The sequence below is a fragment of the Zootermopsis nevadensis genome, unplaced genomic scaffold (genome assembly GCF_977971745.1).
Source record: "Zootermopsis nevadensis isolate Lab colony 2312 unplaced genomic scaffold, Znev_1.0 Znev_ptg000006l, whole genome shotgun sequence".
NCBI classification, from domain to species: domain Eukaryota; kingdom Metazoa; phylum Arthropoda; class Insecta; order Blattodea; family Termopsidae; genus Zootermopsis; species Zootermopsis nevadensis.
The window spans coordinates 11,128,240-11,154,324 of NW_028259138.1; the positions used below are offsets into that span (position 1 = coordinate 11,128,240).

General features: G+C 40.1%; 1 protein-coding gene across 3 annotated transcripts in view; it reads right to left on the reverse strand.

Moving 5' to 3' along the window:
- pan (transcription factor pangolin) overlaps positions 1-26,085 on the reverse strand; it is a 411,083-nt gene that overhangs the window by 40,053 nt on the left and 344,945 nt on the right. The gene's annotated exons all lie outside the window — the stretch shown is intronic.

The following is a 26,085-nucleotide window of genomic DNA, read 5'->3' on the forward strand; positions in this document are numbered from 1 at the left end:
GGAAGCGCATTCCGATCCCTGCAAAGTGGAGCGGACTTCCTGACTTCGTCTGTCTCTAACGAGGCACGAAAGAAAGAAAGAAAGAAAGAAAGAAAGAAAAAAGAGATAAGGGACGAAACAAGAAAGATAAAAGGGAATGGGAGATACGGAACAGGAATTAGCGAAAAAAATGAGAAATGAAAACATGTGAAAGCGAGAGATATATCAGGAAAAAGAAATGTAGCACACACAAAAATTCCAGAAGGGGGCGTATTCAAGTTCCTCTATCGGCCAAATGATTCAGCGCATCTACTCAATACATGACACATACACGCGGGTACATCCAACACATGCGACGAGAAGAAACATCCAATTTACAGTAATTCGCGCAAATATTTAAACAAAAAATATTCTCTCGATGATGTGCACGTATTTATTTACAGTTTATTTAACAACACTTTTTCAGTAGCTCAAGACTAAATAACGACGAATGATACTGAGTAATGAATTGGACAGGATGCGGAAGGAAGCGGTCGTGGCTTAATTTAAGGTACTATCCCGGCATTTGCGTGTCTCCGGGCCAAGATATAAACCCAGTACCTCCCAAACACGAAGTGTTACCACTCGACCACGACGCACGTACAAAGATTGTAATTGCATTTTTTACAATGCGACTCGATTATTACTTTCTAGTTCTTTTACACAACACTAGGGTGACATACCCAACCTCAATAAATCTGTCATAATCGCCCGTGTACCTGGAGATATTTAAACTCAATACTGCCACTATTAATAAGAGTTGTGCTTCATAGAAGGCTGTGAAAATAATTGCCAATGCCCCTGATGTGATGAGAACTCGTGCTGCTGAGATACCACAGTTGTGAAAAATGTAGTCGCCTTGTAGCTCAGTAACATGTCCCGGCATGTGTGTATGGCAGGTTTGTTTACCCGAATTCAACAAGGGGTAGAGCGAAATATACTTCTTCCGGACTTCCAGGCTGTTTCCGCATAAGTATTTCCTATGTCTTCCTCCAAGAAGCTACTTCCACTGTAAACATATTAGTGTTTGATAATATCCGCTAGGATTTGAGGTTTTCACGACGGTCTGGTAGAAGTTTACAGACGTTTCAGAGGTCCTTGCTGACTCCATCATCAAACTACAATGCGCTACAACCCAGAAGACAGCCATCTTCTTACCTCCTGATACTTCAAGCAACTTAATTTATCAATAAAAGTAAAAACCTACATTGCAAACTCAAGAACAAACAAAGCGTTAATTTTCTAAATTAAACTCGGCAAGTCTCGGCTCTAAATGACGTAAGTTTAACGCTGCAGTTGTAAAACTGAAGGCACAGGCTCTCTCACTAGCCGCCAGGCGCGACCACACGACGAACTGGGGCATTGTACGATGCGGTGGGGAGACAATGCGACCCTCTACAAACTGCCACCCTTTGTTACCGTCGCCAAGTACACACCCGGACGACAAACAGTGAGCCCACCAACCAACTAGACGGAACCCGAAGGTCCACACCACGTTCCGAAAACCACGCCACTGGCCACTGTCCTAGGCCAGTTGAATCGAGTCCACAATGTATTACCTCAAAACAAAAATGATAACATTATCTTCCGTACAATTACAATTACCGCCACGCTGGCCTTGTAATCCTGGGGTCTCTGGTTCGATTCCCGGCGGTGACCGAATTTATAACTTGTGTTGGGCAAGGCGGTGGTCTAGGCAACACGGAGTTTTCCTCCGTGGCATCCCAACAATTACTCCATTCACACACAGAAGAAGGCAATGGCAAACCACTTCTGGATCATCTGCCAAGAACGTATATGAACAGGTCCCAGTCCGAGAAAAGGATGGAAGGATCCTGTTCATATGGACCTTTCGTCAGACAGAACACTAAATAATATTAAGATGAGGTGGTCTAGCGGTTAGAACGCTGGCCTTGTAATCCTGGGGTCTCGGGTTCGATTCCCGGCGGTGACCGAATTTATAACTTGTGTTGGGCAAGAACGTGGTCTAGGCAACACGGAGTTTTCCTCCGTGGCATCCCAACAATTACTCCATTCACACACAGAAGAAGGCAATGGCAAACCACTTCTGGATCATCTGCCAAGAACGTATATGAACAGGTCCCAGTCCGAGAAAAGAATGGAAGGATCCTGTTCATATGGACCTGTCGTCAGACAGAACACTAAAAAAAAAACAATTACAATACATAACATCAGCACACTATTCTACCGACCAGCGCACTTCTCATCTACAGTTAATGATGATGGTGTTGTTTCAAGTCGCATTAACTGAGCGGCGCTAGTGTTGATCCAAACTCACAAGCCCATACGACCATCGTGTTGGCAATGTTACTAATAGGCTGTTAAAGGACCAATATGGCAAAGTTTTACATAAGCCATCGAACTATAATCTCTAATTCTGACGACTTGGGAGAGAGTCTTCTTTTAAAATTCTGTGACTGTACAGTTACGGATCGAACATCCAAGTGTCCTACAATAAAAAAAAACTACCCTTCAGTCCCTCATGTGAAACCAACCCTCTCAATCTCTCAACCCTTATGAGCATACGGCCTCTCTACGTACGACAAGAAAACAGGTGATTCATTAGGCTTCATTCGTATTAGAACAAGCCAATATAGAATCAGTGTTTGTTTTCATTACAGACTCTCCTAGGGTTTTGACGATCAGAATTTGATATTTTACCTCAGAATTCACTTCAATACGAACCAAAGCAAACTTCTAAGTTTATCAACCTAGTTCCCCGATACAAGTAAAATATCACGAAGTTCTACCAAAAAACATACGATTAAATAAACATCATGGGTGTAGATACACGTTTTTGGACGCGACATCTTTGTTCATTAAACTGTAATTGGGCTGCCCGGTTGCAGGACAAAAAGATTTTGTTAATATGTGAAAGTGAGGGTATCGACGTTATTTTGACAAAATTCATAACAGCGTCGCTGCAGACAAAAAAGGAAGGGGAGTTTATAACGCTAGAATACCGGATTTTCTTTGAATATGTTTTACTTGAAGTAAGCAATGGAAATGAAATTCGTTCATCTGGCCGTCCACGTATTTAAATCCCGGCCCAAAGCGAGTTAAACTTGTAATTTTAGAAAATTTCTCAGAGGATCCAAACGGTTTCCATTCAAATTACGATGGAAGAACAATATCACTGCTACAGATACAAGTCTCCCTTATGCCACTCTAAACAGAGATTAAAAATGTGTCATTACACTTACCCTCGACTTGAATAACAAAAGAACATACTTCGAACTCAGAACTACTCATTTGCCATTCTTGGATAAAACTCAGTTGGAAAAGTCAACTGCGTAGTTTACTTAACCACACAAACCTCAGCCAGAACAGCCGCTCTCTGGGCCGACATCCGAACGCGGTACCTCCAAAATAGGAAACGGAAATACTAATGACTCGTTGCGATTAACAAGCCGATGTGGGCCACTCCTCACAGTAGCAGTGGGGACACAAATACTCACTTCGGCCATTCATCGCGAAACTTCAGAGTATAATTTAATTTCTTTCAGAAGAGTCCTCTGGAGTCATGTGATTAAAATGATGACGTATGTCAGAAGTGGCAATGACTCATATAAAGACGTGAATCAGGAGAGACGAAGGTAAAACAGGGCCCCTCCGCCCCGCAATATGTAATACAAACTGTCCTAACGACACGTGACCTCAATGACAAGCGGGTATTCCCCTCGGTTCACCTCTCGACTTTCAATTGTCAATACAAATCTCCGTAACGATATCTCGAGCACATTCATCTGCGTGAGTTCAGAGCCCATCATGCTGCGCGCGCAGTTGTACTGCCAACTGAATCCTTGGCTCGTGGTTTTGTCTCCTATTACTAGTAAAGGTTGATACATAGCTTAGGCAATTAACCACCGGGTTCTCATAGCGGAAACCCGGTTCGCACCCAAATCAGTCCATATGACTTCCCTGTTGGACGAAGTGACACTGGGACAAGTTTCTCTCAGAGATCTGTCTTATCCTGCCAATATTATTCCGCATTTTTCCATCTTCACTGACGTATCACGCAGGGGATGAACCCGTTAGCGACCCTGTTCCACAGAGAAATTGTCACACCCCATCGCAGCAATAAATTGTAAAAAAAACTTTGCAAGAGTACCAACCCCCACGTAATTCTCTCAGAGACGATCATTCGGTACGATAACCCCACGAGACAGTTTGACATATCAAACTAATGTACAGTTCTGTAATAATGTAGCCCTTTCTACGCCAACATTTTTGTTACTTAGAACTAGTTTAGAACTATAAACCAATTCCGCTAAGCACAGTCGTTCATAAGAGAATAAATGTTAAGTTGGTCACGAAATTTACCGACTATTTATGAAGCTGGAAGATTCACTACCGTGTAATCTATTCTGAGGCAGATTGACCCAGTCCAAACCCTGTTGGTCAGTATTTTGTACAGATTTTAACATGGCTTTGCCATCCACACTTAGGTCTACCAAGTGGTGTCTTCAGGTTTCACGACCAAAGTTTTGCACATTCCCACATTCTCCTGGAAAAAATAATTCTAATAATGAAGATTTCTGTCTTCTGGGTTGTTGCGCTGTGTAGTCTGGTCGATGTTAACCAACGTTTCGGAGGTCATACTGCCTCCATCATCAGGGCGATGAGTATGAAGATTTCTGTCTTCTGGGTTGTTGTGCTGTGTTGTCTGGTAGATGTTTACCGACGTTTCAGAGGTCATACTGCCTCCATCATCAGGGCGATGAGTATGAAGATTTCTGTCTTCTGGGTTGTTGTGCTGTGTAGTCTGGTAGATGTTTACCGACGTTTCAGAGGTCATACTGACTCCTTCATCAGGGCGTTGAAGATTTCTGTCTTCTGGGTTGTTGCGCTGTGTAGTCTGGTAGATGTTTACCGACGTTTCAGAGGTCATACTGCCTCCGTCATCAGGGCGATGAGTATGAAGATTTCTGTCTTCTGGGTTGTTGTGCTGTGTTGTCTGGTAGATGTTTACCAACGTTTCAGAGATCATACTGCCTCCGTCATCAGGGCGATGAACATCTACCACACTACACAACGTAACAACCCAGAAGAAAGAAATCTTCATACTCACCGCTGTGAAAACCTCAAATCATACAAAATTTTAATAATATTTATCAAACAGTACAAAGTTATAAAACTTTTGTGCATAATTTTTTTTTTCTGAATCCTACTTACTACAATAAACAACATGCAGGAAATTTTCTGTCCTCCGATGCAAAATTCAAAAGATACAATGGGACAAATAGCAGATATAACCTGAACTCTTGTTAAGTGTGTCACTAAAGTTACGATGGAAAATATAATTATGTAACTAAATGCAAATTTGACTACTTTATAAAGAAATGTAAAAAAAATAATCAGTGCCTGGGCCTGATATTCGGGTGCATATAAGCACAAATGCAGCTTCAAAAGGCAGAATAGTGCAGTCCGTTTTTCGGTCTGGATTTTGTAATTTGTTGGGAAAGGCATCCTCTTAATACTGCAACCTGATAATTACGAAACTCGCTTGCTAACAAGAGTGTGGGGAAAGCGAAGGGTATGAAATGAATGCGAACCGAAGTTTACGTAATCCCGCGGGGAACGGGGCCCCGCAACAGCGGGCATTTTGAATTGTCGCCACGCGCGCTATTGTGGCGACACGCGTCTGCAGTAACGAACACGGCCCGCGTCTCTATCAATAGCACTAACAATGGCGTGGAAACTCAAGAATATGTTTCAAACCTACATCCAACGTCATAATTTGTCTGTATCAGGCTGACATGCGTATCCCCCCGCTCTGGGACATTAAAAATTTAAGTGGGGCCCCCCTGTCTCGTCACAGAAGGTTGAAATTTTGAAAATAATCCATGTAAGTTCATACCGATAAACAAAAATAATTCATAAAATAATATTGGTAATTATATAGGGCAGTGGTATTCAACATTTTTTGTTCTCGTACCCCCAGATATAATTTCTCTTCAACTTTGTACCCCCAAAGTTGTTGGTGTATAATTCAAGTTATACATAGTATATAATCTACATCTAAAATAAATTAAATAAATTACTGATTATTCAGTGTTTATCATAAAATAATATTTTTTTTTTAAATTTCACGTACCCCCTAAGATGTCTTCGCGTACCCCCAGATATAATTTCTCTTCAACTTTGTACCCCCAAAGTTGTTGGTGTATAATTCAAGTTATACATAGTACATAATCTACATCTAAAATAAATTAAATAAATTACATTACTGATTATTCAGTGTTTATCATAAAATAATATATATATATATTTTTTTAAAAATTTCAGGTTGAATACCACTGATATAGGGAAGTCGATCGATATGGCATTCAGAGTCGATAACAGAATCGTTTACGCTATATCGATAAGATTTTGTTTTGTCGGTTTAGGGCATTTGAAACCGCCAAAGTACGTAATTAAAGCCAGCCTTTCGGTGTATTAAAACTACCATTCTTAACACTGCCGCGTCGTGAACGCAGTGACCACCACTGGTCTCCAGAATATCTTACTCCTTCTAGTTTGTAACGTATAAATAGGAAACTTGGAACATAATTCTTGAGCGGGACATTCAAAAAGCATGGTTTCTCCAGCAAGACGTTACTTTCTACGCATTATATACCTCCTTGGGGAGATACTTCATTCCTTCACAATGTCTGAATTGCTTTTATAATTTACGGTTCTTCAAACATCACGTGTTCTTTCTAATAACTGAAAAGACTCTCTCAAAGTGTTCCGTTCTCTGGATCCACATCGATATCGAACGTTCCCCGGACATGTAGAATCGATTTATCGATGTCAGACATAAGGTACCTAAGAATTTATAAAATATTTAGTTACATCAGACCAAAGTGAAATAAGCTTAATACAAGACTGTGCATATGTCGCACTATTATGTAAAGACTGAAAAGGAATAGATCAGCCGATTAGCTTCTACAGACGGGGAACAACCGACTGCATGCATGCTCCGAATGTTGTACAAGGCAAGAATAGCAGATGGCATGTTCGATCCCATTCTATGTTAATGAACTAGGATCTTTCTGTGAATAGTAAGGACACTTTAAAATGCCCATTATTTAAGCTGTTAACAAGTATAATAGTAGTCAAAGAGTTAGAACACTAATTTAAGAGTCAAACATTTTCCAATTGGTCTTCAAGTAGCTTACGAATCATAATTACCCAATATTTCTCAGATCAAATATACCAGAAATTTCACGAAACATTTCATTACTCGTGATAAGCGGTTCATATCTCAGCCAAGTTAATAACTATTCTGATTGAAATTATACACGACTTTTCTAAGTCACTTTAGTGGAACGCTGGGCTGGTACCTAAAAACAGTCCACAACAATATAAAATCGTTCTCATCCGTCTTAGAGTGGTCAAATTCTCAATTAATTCAATGACAATCTCGAGACTTTATTTGACCTCCAGAGCAGAGTTTATCGGGACCTCATACTCACTCACCTCTTCAAGAAATTCTCCGTAGTTTGACTGGTCACTGAGGTGACCAAAGACCCCTCACATCCTAATATACCAGCATTTACGTCTATTTTAATATAGAGTCTTGTCTTCCCACCCGCGTCTACGTCTTCCAAGTGACCCGTTCCTTCCGGGTTCACTTAAAACAGCGAAATTAATAATCCACGAATAATTTCATATAGATTCACGACTCATTTTAAGTTTCACGTAAGCTACTGGAACAGAAGTTTCCGCTGCGAATACACAGCTTAATTACTGCAACCATTTAGCACATACAAGAATAACGCACACTGAATACTTAGGTGTTACGAACCGTATTCAAAAGCTACTGCTAAGCTTTCTCACACGGCAGGCCTGGAGAGACGTATCGTATCACAAACCCTCTCGCAACAGAAACTTCTCCTCCCTCACTAACTCGCGCGATGTATATTAGCTTCATCAGCGATTTAGAACGTGCACGAACTGGGTTCGATTTCAGAACTCGCCCGCTCCTATAATTGAGAACTGGCTCCGTGAAATGATCAAAAGAAAAGACGCCTTGTAACAGAGCAACGGGAACAATTAGGTTCATCTGAAATCTAGGGCATATCATGTGTTTGCCTGGTGTAGGAACGTCCCCTAAAAAGCCTTCTTTGTCATTGTTTTAACCTAAACTTACTGCCCACAGCAGTTTTATATCATAAATACTCCAGGGCCAATTTCTCACATGTTTTATTAAAGTGGAGTGCCCGCTTTTTTCCATTATTTTACTATATTTTATACGTGTAATGCGGCATGTAACGCTTCAGACCAGCCACAAACACAAAGTGGAAGAACGAAAAGAACACTAAAGAGACTGGAAAGAGATTTCGTCCAGATTTTAATAATTATAAAAATACTGAATAAACCCACCGCGTTCGGTCAGTATTCCACCAACACCAAACGCCACTCTGGAACCGAGGACGTGCTTGGATTTGGTGACTCTGCACCACGAGGGTCTTAAGTCGCAGACAACGCCAAGTAAAATTACAGAACACCTTGCAAATAAAATTGCCAGGTGCTGGTGAATTCCTGTGTACACGCATCTTTACGGGAAACAGTCTTCGTTTGCATTCGAGAGGCACTGGGTTCGATTCTCTGCTCGGAAATCAGAGTTCACGGACGTCCTCACACAACCGAGGCAAAAAATTTCCTTCAGAACTGCCACTACAGAGACAAGTGATTACAGTGTTCCCGACTACCAGAGGTACAGTATTCTAGATAAGGTCTCCGGTTCAAAACTCGGCTGATATTACGGGTCTTCATGGTTTTCCATCAATATATCCGGGATGGTACCATTAAAAATACCACATCCCATGTTCTTACCAACCCACTATTCACAATAATCCTCCAATTTTTCATCGACACTGTATAACTTTTGCAGTTGGCAGAGCGTTATTAAACCTTTAAAAAGATAAAAGCGAGATATACTTTTTAAAAACTAAATATTCGTCCTTAGAAACCTCGATATCAATCTTTACAAACGATTAAGTAGTTACAGTTTGCCGATATTGGATACTTTTGAAAGGTACAAACACGAGACAATACTATACTTAAAATTACACGTGTGTCTCGTTAATCCTTTCACTGCCAAGAAGCAAATTTCTGCGCCTAATTTCGAAATCGGCTGTATTTTCCCACATATAAAGGAGATAATTACATATGAAGAAAGCAATTTAATGTATTTTCAGATATAAGTTCCAAAACTTCGTTAACAGACAGCGAAAATTTTCTGTTCCGAATTATGCAGCTGACGGGGTACAGCACAAAATCGAGACTTTTTTTAACAATTATTTATTTTAATCCGTCTGATCACAATATTTAAAATTTCTTATAATTAAGATAATAAAATATCATTCCTGTTCCATATCGATTGATCGATTTACATTTCGGAACATTTACACAACATGTTTCGGTTTTTATAAAACCATCATCAGGTGTAAAATATATCTAAGAACTTAAAACTCAATTATGATTTCTGTAGACTTTTTTGTTTCGACGGACAAATAAATTCTGAATGCATTTCTTGTCTCCCCATTCTCGGCACATGATTTACTATTGTAATAATACCTTCTGGCGTGTACAGAACTTCAAAGCTCCTGATTATTGAACAGCCTACATCGCTCATAAATCTAACCTCTTCTAAAGAACAAGTACTTCCTTAGAACTATGTCCACGTATTCCCCTCCCTTAAGTTCAACACGCCATAATACCATACAGAACAAGTGGACAAAATGGAAAAATGTTCTTCACGGGACAGTGATTTTAATATGCCTCAAGAACCCGACCTTGCAATGTGCGCGAACGCGGGCATGAATCTGCCAGGCAGAGAAGAGACGAAAGAAGGATATACACATAATTACGACTTGCAGGTAGAAGTATGAGATTTCTCTGACCCACCAATGCAAATACACAAATACACACACACACACACCAAAATGGACTAAAGCCATTCTTCCAAGCAATCCCTCATCAATTTACTTCTGCCCGATGTGACCTGCCATTGTTAGACAGAAGTCTGCCTATTAGCCAATATGGCCTCCGGATTGCTCATCATCTTTCAGCCACGTCAGTCAGCCAGCAACATCCTCCTCTCATATTGGTTTCCTTCCGGACCAACTGAATTGAATGAGATGCGCTGCATTGATGTTCAATTATTCGCCTCTCCCTTCTATTCTAAAACCTGCAGGTTAAAAAAATCGAAGCGGTAACCGTGACAACCATGCGATGAGATTCAGCACAAAGTCAGACGAATTTCTTACTCCTATTTGGATCGGAACTCCAGTGCCTGTCTTCGTGATGTGAAAGATACGACGTCTGCATAATCGGAAACCTCACGAGAACGTTATCTTGTTGCTCAGATTAAAATTAGTGGTTCAAGACATGTCAGTCTTCTGTTGAAAATAAATAATTTCTCGGTTTATTCAGCGACGCCTTAATGACTACATATTACAGCACACACCGTCGAAAAGCAGGGTTGTATTGAACAGTTCAGTGCTGAGTTAAGGTCAGATTAGTTTGCGGGCCAAGAATCTAGACCAGAATGTGCCAAATAATAATAATAAGAAGAGTCTTCCGGTTTTCCGCGACGTTCCCTATGGTTCTACTTTATGGCAAGCTACAAGTACCTGCAACTATGTAGCCTTCTTAGTCCAGGAGTTCATTTTCACCAGCCTAAATGTTCGAATTAATAAACCAATCAACGTGAGACCAGGGAAGCTTGTGTAAAATTCTATCAAGCCTTGCACCAGCCGGGAATCTAACATCGGACATCCAGTTTGACGACTACTTCACCAAGTTGTCCGAGGCCTTCTACATTCTTGTTAACAGAATCAGCAAGGACGTTACCGTCAGAGGATAAGACAGGCGACCGGAGACATTTACACATTCCCCGAACTCTTGACATGAATGTTTAAGGGATCGAAAACTGTGACCTCTGCAGACAGCGAGGCCACCGGGTCAACTGTACTACTTAACATGTCGAGCATACACCGTCTCATATTCCAATATTTTCCACAATACGCCGTTTTAAAACAGATGCAAGGAGTTCAAGTACTCTGCGATATGAACACGTCCATGTGAGATTCACAACTAGTTATGAGCGTGTTCACGGAGACTGGAACCATTAATATTTTAGGTAAAAATGTAAGCTCCCTTGTGTCTAAGCACCACGCAAAAGAGGTGTATAGGGAAATGACAAGTAAAACTTCATACTGTCTAAACCACGGTAATGGATGGAGGTAAGTAGATAGTTCCACGCCCTACAGACTAATCCCTGAAGGAAGAGACCCTGGTACCACTGGGTAGCAGACTGGGTGGGACCCACAGACGGTCTGGGCGTGGTGGTACAGAAGAAAATCTAGATCGCTGACTGTCCCCGTCGTAGCCTGTAACTCGACTGACTCAACTATCCCCATCCCCTTGAGATTATTGTACTCCAGGAAAAAAATGTATTAAAATATAATAATATAAGACACTGAATCAAATTAAAGAAGGTTTATATATTTGTTGCCCGATATTGAAACTCAACTCAAGTTTTAAAAGTACTCTCTATAAAATACCTGCAAGAATCGTGTTAAGTGAAAAATAGACCAAGTGCATTTCTGGAGCACTGTTCTAAAATCATCTACTGTAACAGCTGGGCGTTGAACGTCCAACATGTCCTCTTGTTAAAATCCCATTCCTTGTATGTATCAGCATCATCCCTCTAATATCCTTCCACACCCCCCCCCCTTTCCAGTCATCATCCCGTCATGTGTACCAAATGACTTCCACCTCAGTTGTCTTCATAGTTTGTCCCTCTCCCCTCCTGCTACACCCGCCCGATGACTGCCAGACATCCACATTATGAACCCCACACACACGCGGCCACCATCCGGAAAATGACTCTTTTATTTTCTGGAGTGGGCAAAATGACAGAGAGAAGTTGTTCCAACCACGCGTTCATTTATTTCAACCTAACTTACACATTTCTGTGTTTGCCCTATTAAAATCTACGTTCCTCTTTTTTTTACTAGCTATACAGAAATTTCGAAATATGTGCAGAATTGTTTTATTAAGGACTCGTCATTAGTCCTCTCTCCGGCACTGCAAATCGAATGCACGGAGTTTGGGGGGGGGGGGGGGGCTTCCACACAAAAACACACACACACACACGCACACGAACACAAAGTGAAACGGAAGCTTTTAGAGCACGGCGAATTCAACCCCCCTCCCCTTTGCCTCCTGAAACAACAGGCTAAAACTGGAATGGTATGTTCTCAAAGGCCCGGAGCGATTTGTTTTTATAACGAAACCGATTTTAACTGAAAATCGTAGTCGGCATACCAACTGACCGATAAGCATTCTAAGGGCAACAACGCAATACTGAAAGTGGTAGTTTTAGCATTTTACGCGAGTTTTCAAATCAGTTTCTTGCTTGAAGCATGTTAAAAAAAAAACCCAGAAACGTGACAACAGACAAGCGATCTACCTGCATATCACATTAACGTAAATTTATAATGAACTCACGCAGAATTAAAGCTTGTCTGTCCGTCATTGTTTCGCTATAGAAAATATTTAGTATTTTTTTTATAAGTTGATATAATTGCGTCATATTGTGAATTAAAATTTAATTATTCGTGTTTTTTTCCGTCTAATCACAATTGTATATAAATAAAATTATACATAAGATATTAAAATATCATTTACATATTTGGTACATCTTGAATTTGGATGTAAACATCATCAGAAGTTACACAACAACAGTAATTAAGTTTTAGTTTATAAGATTATAATTTTTAACTTTTAACTTTACACCTGAAGATGGTTCAATGTAACCGAAACATGTAGTAAAAAGATGTACCAAATATGTAAATGATATTTTAATATCTTATGTATAATTTTATTTATATACAATTGTGATTAGACGGAAAAAACACGAATAATTTTTTTTTAAGTTTCCTGGGCCGGAACCTAACCTATCACGTCCATCCACTGCTGAGGTTAAAGAGCGTTTGGAGCCTTACCTCCACTCCTCTCACGTCTTCATGTCGCCGCGAATAATACACACAGTTAATTAGCAGGAAATCTGGTCGGACCTCAGAGATACGACATGGGGAATCTTTTTTGTATCTTCAGCCAGAATTGTTACAGTAGTTACAGAAAGGAGATGATTTCGAATGGTAAACAAACGAACGCTACATGCACATCAGAATATGTCGCAGATAGAAATTTCACACTTTCATGACGTCACTTTTTAATCCCGGTAAATTTTGATTTGAAGTTCAGTTAAGGTTACCATTAAAGTGGACCGATACGGACCGAAATTAAATTTGCCTACGTCCCCAGAGTTCAATGGAATCCCAGTGATAAAGGGAGAAAAAAACTATTCCTGTCGGAAATCGAACCCCTGTAGTTCAGTCCACATCTAATCGCATTACTATAACACAAACTGAAGTAAATCCGACATTCTCTTGGATAAGTTTGTGATTTTTTGGGGAACATTTTTTCACTTCAATCTTATCTTCTGGTGTGTCAAATAAACTCGAAGAGAAAATAGAAAATAAATATGTAAGTGCAAAGTTTTTCCTTTTGTAAAACACATTTTGTACATAAAAACAATTTGCCATGAAATGGTCATGGAGACGACTATCTTCTGGGTTGTTGCGCCGTGTAGACTGGTAGAAGTTTACCGACGTTTCAGAGGTTCCTGCTGCCTCCATCATCAGAGCGATGACGGAGGCAGAATACAAATCATCTTCACACTCGTCATGAGAACCTGAAATCTCATCATGAAGGTTTTAAATTAAGGTATAACGCTATTTCCGTGCATATACTGTATGTTATTTAGTTACACAGAACTTTTCCAATATAAGAACACTTGTAACTTCATTGTATGACAACGCTAATTAGTAACTTACAGTCAAGAAATGTGCCATGCTGCAATGACGACTCCCCTACTCGAAGCCATTTTTTTTCTTTCAGACTAATTCCACTATTCAATCCATCGAGGAGAATCTGCAGCAAGCTAACGACTTCGCTGAAATAATTTATAAGGAACAAGTGGATCATTCTCTACCGGAAGGGCAATTCCTCATTATTTGTCCTGTCTTCCCATAAGCAACCCCTACCCCCACTTCAGAGTACTCTTTTGCGGTTTCCCAGCCAGTAATTACTACTACCATATCTAAACATATCGGAGGATAGAACAATGGATCATTCTTAAACAAAACAGTGACGTTCACCCATGTCTTCTTACAGACGAATATGAGCATTCATTTGCTGTTAGATGCAACAGTTCCGTTCCAAGTCGTCAAACAATCAGACTTACATCACTCTCACTCGAAATACTTTTAACCAAACGCTGCAGTTCTCCTGTATGTCGAGGTGGGTAGTTCATTAGTGGAGGTTCCTAATTAATGACGAAACACATCAATTAGCATCCGGGCACTCTTCATCTTCATAGACAGACACTGTTCTCACTCCAGGTCCATCATTACTCACCCGGCAGAACTGACGAGAACACCGCGGTTAGTGGAGTGGCACCAAGGGACCGACCAATGGGATGGCGGCAGCTACGGATCTGATGCGATATCGACGCTTTTTAGGGTCCGCGATACATATATCGCTTTTGCCCGCAGTTATGAAGAGAGTGGTCGATACAAGACAACTACGCGCTGGATCCAAGTTCACCCCTCTCAGTGGATGAGACAAGATTTTGCAGCACAAAAGCCAACAATTCGCGACATTACTAAGACAGAAATTTCCGAATCGATATATCGTGCATTGATATTAAAAGGTTAGGAGCAATTTTTTGGCGTTAGTAGGTTCAGAATCGGGCATGTTGGACCAACCACAACGGCTGGATGGACACCTAAAGAAACCATACCGATTTCCGCAAATGTCAACCTAGTTTTGGGACAGTCATTATCGGAGTTAAATTATTATTTTCGTATAAATCTCACGCACATTTAATTTACTGAAATATGAAATCAAAATGCGGACTTTCAACCAACTAATGTAAAAAATACGAAACGTCTGAGAAAGGAAAGTTCACAAAACGTGCAAATACGTATAAAATACGAATCGACATTGACGAACAATCTCATTAAACGAAAAAGTATAAATCCTCAACACTCATGGCGAGTGTGACGTATCACTCGTGTACAATCGATTAAATAATTCCTAACAGAATTTTTTTTAAAAAAAAAATATTAATTGAAGTTGGTCACGGCACGTCAACCCTTCAATCAACTTCTGCAAATTTTGCACTGACAATGGCAGGCAGATAAGGAAAGGATAAGAACCGAAGAAAAATGTACTATGACGCACAGACCACAAACTAATGGACCGTTTCATACCAAACAACGTATCGCTGTGAAAGTGGCCAACGAATAGACGATCACAATACAAGCAAAATACGTAGTAAAGGAAAAACCAAATAAATAACGGAAACAATGACGCAACGAATAATTTAACTGGGGGGGGGGGGGTTCCCCCCCTCCACACAAAGAAAAAAACAGTGCATTTCATAAACTAACAACGGATCATGACGGAACGGGCCTTGAGCACCGCCTCGTCTGAATCCCACTGAACCTCAACAGCAGCGAGATTAAATAAGCGAAATGAAGCGTGGAAATGATTCTGCTGGTAGCTTGGTCCAATAAGTAGAGCCCCCCGAGCCTATTATATCACTCCGCTTTATCCCGCATGTAAATTACGTACGATCTGTCTATGCGCCCTATTCAGATGGCTCGCGAGCCCTTTCAAAATCCGACCACTTGACTTGTACATGACGACACATACATTAATAAGCAGTCCGGGCGTTCTTTGCAAGCAAGGAACGGTAAGATCATTCTCGTCAGTCCGTCCCTACTGGGAATCGAATTGCAGAAATCTGGCCCGTAGCCTGTCACTGTCAAACAGACGTGATGTTTACGTGAATCACGGAAAAAACATAAGAGAAAGGCGAGGTATGTAGAACGCACGGCACGTGAAGAGCGTAACACAGATCAGACCTTGAATAAACAAAATGAGCTGTATTTTTTTTATTTTAATAACGTGTTATTTTCTCTCTGAAAGCAAATATTTTCCCTTTTTTTTTAGATAGAATTTTTTACACTAAGTTAATGAACTGTCATGCAATTTATAAGCAACTCTGGCGATTTCCCCTCTGCAAAGGCCAATAACAGCTCGACACCGTCATGACCCTTGTATTCTATACCGAGTCCACTCTTGCAAAACATAAAATCCAGTTTGGTTTCGCTGTACCAAGACGTCCACGTCTTGTAAAGTGCCATGATTCAATCTTAGAACTATGGATATACTGAGACTTACAAGTACGTTCTTCACGTTTAACCAATCAAACTACTTGAGTCAACCATCATTACGGGGGGACACAAAATGTGATGCTCAGTCACGAAGGCTAACGCAGTGGCTACTATCTCCGGTACAACACCATAAACGTTAAACGTGAACCCCGACTTCGACGCAGGGCTTAAGAGAGAGAATTTGCAAGGATAATTCTTGAAATTCCAAGAACTGCCGCCAAGAGCCATGAGCGCCCGGCCTGAAATCCAGTTCGCCTCAGGGCAATCTACATTCCAGGCGCAGGATTGATTCCTGATCCCCCATTTTCCGGTCCAAATCTCTCGGACGCAGCGAATCGCTGAGAGGGAAGAGCGGGAGGGAGGAGTTCGCCATCTCCAATCACGTGGCAGCCGGGTGTGAATCCACCCTCTCATCTTGCAGACTCCAGGAATTTCATTACTGCCCTGTAATCACGCCAGCGGACCACAAGCGTCTCACAACGTTTCACATGCATGCCCCTGCTCGGTTCGCTTGGTATTTAACGACGATATATTAAATACACATACAATTATTTGTGGTCAAACTGTAAGAGGTTGCTTTGTCTGATTCGTTTATTTAATCACTTAAAACGCCTTAGGTTATATCAATTAGGATTTGGGAAGTACTGCTGGCCAATTTAACGTATTAACCCATGCAAAACAATAGCGAAATGACCACAAAACAGAAAACGAGACGACAAGATATCAAATGGATCAATGGGAATTAGTTGGTGGTGTTAAAACGCTGGATTAAACATCCTCAAGATCGTGTCTAACGGAAGGCTTTAGCATTAGCGACGCAAAACCTTCAAAATCGATTATTTTCATTGGTGAGGTTATTCCAAAATTATAAAATCAAACATTCAATGAGTGAAATAAACATTTTAATAAACTTAAAAGTTACGCACGTCACAATTAGCACCTAGTGACTTACAGCAGTGGTATTCAACCCTTCTTGTTCGCGTACCACCAGATATAATTTCTCTTCAACTTTGTAACCCCCAAATTTGTTAGTGTATAATTCAAGTTATACATACTATATAATCTACATCTAAAATAAATTAAATAAATTACATTACAGATTATTCAGTGTTCATCATAATTTTTTTTTAAATTTCACGTACCCCCGGGGGTACGCGTACCCCAGGTTGAAGACCACTAACTTAGAGAACCTAGCTTAGGTGTCAAAGTGACCACCACTAGCTTCGTGGCACAGCTGACAGCGGTGAGCAACTGAATGACATGTGGTCATCCAAGTTCCTGCAAGACTTCAATTTCTTGCCTGAGCCCTTGAAATTTCGCTGGCTTTGTCGACTTCACCGCGTGCTTCCAGTAAACCCACAAGAAAAAGTCAGTTGGGATTAAATTTGTCGACCGTAGGGGAAGGGAGGGGGTTTACTAACATATCCTCTGCGATCTATGTATCTATCGGTCGGGAAAAGTGTTGTCGAGATATGCCATGACATCACGTGGTAATGTGGGGGTGTCCCGTCTTGTTGATACCACATGCCCCCATCTCCATACAGCTGACGACTGGCGGGAGAAATGGATTCTTGTAGCACGCAGCACCAGGCACTGTCCTTTCAAGGAAGAACGGTCTCACAGCACGGAAATCGATAAAAGAATAATATTCCGTAATATAATGTGCATACTTATTTTTGGGACACTGTGTACGTACACACACACACACACACACACACACATCTATAAATTATTTTAGAAATCAGACTTAATGTTGAACAGTCTTTGAAATTATTATAAGAAACATTTGCTTAACATTAACTTTCAATGAATTTCATCACGATTTCCTTTAGTAGTTCCGAGATACACAAATTTGAAACACCGTATTATAAAATTACTTTTGATATTCTGATTTTCTGACATTCTCACTTTTTTAAAATTTTAATCCACGTTCACGTCAACACCAATTTATTTGTTGCCATGCAAAAAAAAAACAGCGTTATTCCTCACATCTTACCTAGACGCATTACTTAAAATTATCGGGTTGTCCTAGTACTTGATTTACGTCACTCAAATCTGTCTACCGTTTCATACGGATACAAAACTTCGCTAAGGGACGCATTTCAATTAGGGATGCTTCAGAATAAAGTGCTGAAGATATTTCGACGTAAGAGGAAAGAAAGAACACAGTGAAGGTAACTGTACGAAACGGGCAATTCCGTGATTTGTACTCCAAAACAAAAACTGATGATGTACTAGGCATGTAGAACGTATAGCAAAAAGAAATTCATTCAAACCATTACAAACGTTTACTACTCCGCATACATATCAAGATTATGCATGCTTACAGGAGCTGAAAATGATCTCGGAGAAACACATTCTGGAGATGTGAAGAGGATTGAAATTTCTCAGTACACCGCCCAGTGACGTATAAACTCTGCGAAGACAGCAAAGATACGATGGCAAAAGGAGTATTACTTGAACAGCTGAAAGACCATCAAGTGATCGGTGAAAGATATTTCGCATTTCATTCCAATTCGATTGGACAACGTAAAATAAATAAGCGACTGAGAGTTGAAAGAAATTACTGTTCGCGACTGTAATCCTGAGACTTGCAAGGAATGCAGTAAGTCCGAAGCGTTAAAGGCAGACGTTATATTTCCTTCTTCACCCCGCAAACTCTCAAGATTACATAATATATTGTAATTGCGTCATATTGTGAATATTATATCAATTATTTGTTTTAATCCGTCTGATCACAATATAATTTTTATTTGAAATTTCTTATAATTAAGATAATAAAATATCATTCATGTTCCATATCGATTGATCGATTTACATTTCGGAACATTTACACAACATGTTTCGGTTTTTATAAAACTATCATCAGGTGTAAAATATAATATAATTGAGTTTTAAGTTCTTAGATATATTTTACACCTGATGATGGTTTTATAAAAACCGAAACATGTTGTGTAAATGTTCCGAAATGTAAATCGATCAATCGATATGGAACATGAATGAGAGTTTATTATCTTAATTATAAGAAATTTTAAATAAAAATTATATTGTGATCAACGGATTAAAACAAATAATTGATCTCAAGATTACAGCCACGAACTATATAAAACATATCTCAAGTTGTTGGCTCCAAGTATTTGTCGTTTACGTGTCCCTAGATTTGCGCCGACACGCGAAAATCCTAGTCAACAAACAGATGCACACAATACTTATTTGTTCTCACTCAATTAAGCAGTTCTACAGCGATGTCCTTCTAAATCGAGTGCGTTTCAACTCAACATGCAAATTATGAAAGATTCAGATTTAGAAAATGACAATACAGTGGATTCCAGTTAATTGGGACACATCGGGACTGGAACACTTTGGCCCAATTAACTGGAATCTACCGTATTTACATTATTCAGAACCTCGGTGCCAACACGTTAATGTTCACGCCGCTGCTCTCCCGATCGATCTTTCATCTTCTCGCGTGTTTATTTTCTCTCAGCACGAGATCAAATAGATCAAAGGAGAAAGAAATTAAGTGACAAATACAGTACCTGCAGTGTCCAAACAGAGACACGACACGCAGTCAAAACCAGTCTCTTATACGCAATCTCCCGTTACAATTCATCACGGTACGGTTTTTCTGCGTAAAAACCAAACGCAAGGATCTACACAGAATGTTGTTACGTCAATTATATCGAGTGTACCAGAAATAAGTTCCGATACTAGAAAAAAGGAAATCAATGCAAAATTAAGGCACCACGGAAATAAAAAAATCGGTCGTGTGAGTACAACATGCGGAACCAGAGAGCACTTGAATCGTTCTTAAACTCCAACAGATAAATATTTCATCACCGTCTTTACATCCTGAGAGAAATGGGGCAATTACGTATATTTAAACCAATAAATGGTATACAACCACTAGTGGACACTTTTCTGGAACTGACCTTCCAGTGATCAATCTTGTTGAACTCCACTGAGCCTACACGTTTATAAGTCAGTCCCTTCCACATTCCATTCATTGCCCTTAGCCTCATTTCAAAATCCAATAATCTTATATCTCGTTTTCAAAATCAAATGAACTCTTATCATGTGTATAATTCCCAAATGGGCTCTTCTCTAGAGTAAGACACCAACGAAGAATTTTTCCAAGTTCCTAAGCTTCAATGGACATTTTCTCGCTTTTCCAGTGGAAAAACTTCATATAGTTTTTAAATTCCAATCGACACGCGTCTTTTTCTGTTCAACCCCAGTGACTTTGATTTTAAGAATGGACGAACAAACCACGTATTACTATGAGGTTAGCAAGAGATGCCTCTGTTCTGTGAGAAGTTAAGGCATGACGCAAATCATGCGACACGTCAGTGTAACAAGTGCTCAGGAAATATCCTATCAGAATCTAAGAGGAAAATGGCGGCACTGGGGCTTAAAGAGGAACTTCGTGATTTACACAAGTCGGTGCTAACAGGGTCACCACATCAACTGGAGGACTTCATTATATAAACAGTTCGCTTAGTACTGAAAGGTCAGTCAAATTAGAGACACTGACAGCGGATATATAAAGACAGAGCCCTTCGGGGATGCGAAGATGCAATTGAATTCAAGGGAACCATTGCCCTGGTATCCGCGGTGTTGAATTTTTCAGATTCTCAGTTAGTTATCTGTGTCTGTCGCTATGGTCAAAGAAGTGAAAAATTGAACGTCCCTCTTTGCAGTCAGGGTAGTTGGATTGTTGTGAAGCCCATTGTGCTACCGTTGGGTTGGTACTACCTGTTCGCCAGATGCCATTAATCAAGGGATACTTTTGTCCTGCCTTTCTGGCCCAAGAGTTCAATACACCTTATATAAGGTTCTCTCCCTCTCGATGTGTATAAATCATCCCCTTGATTGATGTGTCGAAAGGGGTGAGTGAATGCGGCAAATTCCTATGACCGTGTGAGGGAGCACTGAATATTGAAGCAGGAAATAAAAGACAACCCGAGCTCCTGGACACGTCACCTGAACTCCTGGCTGGTCGGCAAACAGTGCGACAGAACTCTGGTTTGAATTCAGTCAGATAAGTTACAGCAAGAGTGGTCTTTGTACACGTTTATACAGTTGCATGGGAGGAATTCGTAAATTATAATCATTTTGTTAGATTTTCCATTCGTTCTCTTCCCTTCCAATTTCTTCCAAGTTCTTCGTTCTCCATTTCTTACGTTTCGCAATCAGGAGTACAGAGTGTAGACGGGTTGGGTTCGCACGCAACCAATTTAAACCACACATTGAACGTCCCGTAAATTCCAGATTCTGTTCTGTGTGATAATCGGGTTTCATGACGAACTAGAGTACGGGTTTTCGGAAACTGTAACACAAACTCATTAAGTATATAACCAACGACCTCCTCGGAACAACCGACAGTCACTTGGTCAAGACGATTTCTGTTCTAAAAACCAAAAGTTTGAAACCATTTTCACAAAATATGACTTTTTCATCTTACTGGCCAACCGTCGCGGCCGAGTGGTTGACATCCCTGCTTCGTATTCGGGAGCTCTGTGGAAAATCCCTATGCACGACAAGCTATCCCAACTTCCGGTTTTCCTTCATGTATTATTTGTATCTCCGCCCGTTCCAAAAGGACACAAAATAGTGAAATCCAGATTATTCGATGTCTGCCTTCAACATCACCATAAATTACGGGGGAAGTAATCACCTCTGAAACGTCGGTACGTTTCTACCAGACTACGCGGTGTAATGTCCTGAAATATGATCTGCGATTGTACATAGCTCATTGGACTAGTACAGATTCACGCACATTACAGGATAATTTTCCTTTATACATCCCCAAACATTCACCACAAGTAATAAAATAAAAGTTGTAAATTTTCATAAAATTTATTACTAAGATAGTATAATTGCGTCATATTGTGAATCAAATATTAAATTAATTATTCGGTTTTGTCCGTCTAATCACAATTATATTTAAAATTTACAAATAAGATAATTAAAATATCATTTTATGTTCCACATCGAATAATCGATTTACATTTGGAACATTTTTACAACATGTTTCGGTTTCATCGAACCATCTTCATGAACATCATGAACATCACCAAAAAGCTACACAACAGAAATTGTAATTGAGTTTTAAATTTGTTGATATAATTTTACACCTGAAGATGGTTCGATGAAACCGAAACACGTTGTAAAAATGTTCCAAATGTAAATCGATTATTCGATGTGGAACATAAAATGATATTTTAATTATCTTATTTGTAAATTTTAAATATAATTGTGATTAGACGGACAAAACCGAATAATTAAAATTTATTACGTCGTTTGCAATAAGCCAATCAGGAGAAAACTGACAACTTCCATTTCAGTTTGATGTACACGTTACACTAGACCAGCGTTTCTCAACCTATGGTTCCGAGCCAAATTTGAGTGGTACGCAAACTAAGTAAGAAAATCAAAATATAATATTATTATAAATAAGTTTTATCTGAACGCATTTGGTTAGTGGTAAATTTAATGTGTTAAATTAGAATTAGTGGTACGCCAGCGAAAAAGGTTTTTGAGAACCCCTGCACTAGACCGATCTTAAATTAAACAGACAGATTTCTGACACCACATTTAATCGAAATTCGTCGACTAATTTAAATACGCACAGGACAACGTTCACGTTTATGAGCGCATTTTATGAACAGAGTAGCCAACTTTAACAAGGCATTGTAACCAGTTGCAAATCCAGCTGTGGGCGCTCTGGCATTAGAGTTGCATGATGAACATTTGCGACTTTTCCGCTGCACAGCTTCATATAATATAGCACGCCAAGTGGAGTCACACCCCATTTTTTCGTCCCATAACTCGTTCCAGTACAGTATATTAGGCTATTCCATAAATAATAGCACTACGCTCTTAACAATGGATCCTTTCCACCACCTACCTAACGTGTCTCCCTACGGCACCTAATACTTCACTCGGACCAGGTTAGACACTTCTTACACTGAATGCCAACACCACTTCATCAGCCGGGAAGTGTTGTCCAATGGACTCCACACGTAAAGTCGGTCGAAACATGATTAATCAATGACAATTTTAAGAACTAATAATATATATTAATATTTTGCTATCTAATATTTGTAGCAACACTTAAAAATAGGTTGGTGTTTTTTTTAGTGTTCTGTCTGACGACAGGTCCATATGAACAGGATCCTTCCATCCTTTTCTCGGACTGGGACCTGTTCATATACGTTCTTGGCAGATGATCCAGAAGTGGTTTGCCATTGCCTTCTTCTGTGTGTGAATGGAGTAATTGTTGGGATGCCACGGAGAAACCGGGAAAGCCCCCGGAGGAAAACTCCGTGATGCCTAGACCACGGCCTTGCCCAACACAAGTTATAAATTCGGGCACCGCCGGGAATTGAACCCGGGACCCCAGGATTACAAGGCTAGTGTTCTGACCGCTAGACCACCTTGGCGGCCAGGTTGGTGTTATTGTAACATAATTTTTGAAGTCAGCAATATCCTATTCTTTAACGTCTACCAAAAGATTAACTCTACACTCCGTTCCCTCCAGTCACCAGTACGTGACATTTCTTTGTCACCGCCTTTTATGTAACAAAAATATAAATTAGAACAAATTCCAGCCACACGACATAATTTTCTGAACTGGCTGATCAGATGATTGATACCTAGACGCGAAACAAAGGTTAGGTGTTAAGCCTTCTCACGAAGACAAGTTTCGGTTTATGACATCTGAGGTTCTCACAGCGGTGAAGATGCAAACGTTTTTCTTCTGCATTGTGACGAAATCTTCAGCTCTGAAGATATATACCGTATACTTCATCGAAACCCTAGTATATATATCTACCTCCGAATCCACGTGGCGTCAAAACCCAGCAGAACAACGACGTGTTCACTTCGTTTCTCCAATCTAGTCTGAAATTGCTCCAAGCTTCAACAAACCGCGAACTGCTCATACAGTGTAAGAATATCCTCCTTCCTACTTTTAAAAATCTATTTCTCTCCCCTCCCCACTTAAACGACGTCCATCACCTAGCGTGACTAGCAGTCGCAAGCAACACGGGAGTATACGGTGCTCTCTGCAGGCTACGAAAGTCCCACAGTTCTGTCGTGAAGACTACCGCAACTAAGGGTTGTCCCAAATGTCACGCAACGCAAAGTTTGAAGGCCAGTACTTCGCCACCGTGCGAGGGAAATTTCAATTCTTCCATTCAGATCTTAAATTTATGCAAACTAATTACAGAATTGAGAAAACTACAATTCTGGGGCCCACCCAGCCTCCTATCCAATGGGTACCGAGGTCTTTCCCGGGGGCATAAAGCACTCATCTCCATCTAGTGCTGATGTTAATAATCAGTATGAGCTATACTCTCCCCCCAAGCGCCTACATGACAGCTTTGCTTTACTTTAGTTATTCTTAAAATGTACTCTGCAGCTGTTAGTAAGTAAACAAACACAAATTCAAACTATAACCCAGCCTCGGCCAAAGGCACCCACAGAACATCCTAGTTTCAGATTTTCTCCTGTAGACATTGCCCCATTGCCTAAGCGCACCGAAGGCTTGTCAGAGGCATCTAAATCCAAAACAAGGTTAGAAAATATTCGTATAATATTCTTTCTGTAACAACGGACCTTCTGTTCACGATGCATGTCTAAAATTTGGCAACTCTACATTACGGCAACTACATCTTGGTTGTTTGTCTGTCTGAAGAGCGAATTGGAAGAAATTGGGAAGGAGACGGAAATAGTATAGGCTTAAAAGTTAATAACCATGCGGTTTAAGAGAGAGAGAGAGAGAGAGAGAGAGAGAGAGAGAGAGAGAGAGATATATAACCTTCGTCATGATAGGGGATTTCCTGGTATAGAACACAAACCAGAATATTTCAAAAACACGCTAGCAGCGCATTCTGAGAGGGAATGAATGGAAACTGGCTGTATGAAGTACTGCAATATGGCGTGCGAACAGGTCATTAGTAATGACAGATGATTCGGCGCAGATATGGAAACTACAAGCGCATAAAAAGCGATCCATCTCAAATATAATGGGCGCGATTGAAAAGAGCAGTGACTCTTCCGAACACATGCATCAGGTGGCAGAATTTTTAGGCCCACGGGTCACAGCAGGAGCAGAAACGCGCTGGAAATAATTCATAAAATAAAGAAATAAACGTACGATTAACGCGTAAACTCACTGATAACAGAATTACATTAAAAGAAGTGACTATATTTATGACGCTTTGAAATATATTCACTTTAATACAGGGGCCGTGAATCTACCAAACACTGAGCAGTAAAGTTTAAATACCTATCCATGAAGTTATTAACTTTCTCATTTAGGAAGTACCAATTTTTTTTTCCAATTTACGAGGGGCCAATTAATTTCGTATTATTTATTCTTTGTAATTATCATAGTGCAGTAATTACAAATTTCATTTTCGATTTAAGAATTTTCAACTTACGAACACTTTTAATCCAATGATGGCTGTATACAATAAAAAAACCAATCAAGCTTAAGTCTAATCTTTCCAAAAATAATACGCCGTTCGCAAACTGTTCAAATTATGGGCCACCTGCGTACCCACGTCGTCCGCAATACATAATTAACGTGCCATTAAAGTAGATACAGCTTATATACCATTAAACAGACCACGAACCAAGGATCTCCAACTACAGGAGAAGCTAACTCGTTACTCAGAAACAGATACAGCCATATATAACATGTAAACGATTTCTAAAAAGCTGCAGAACA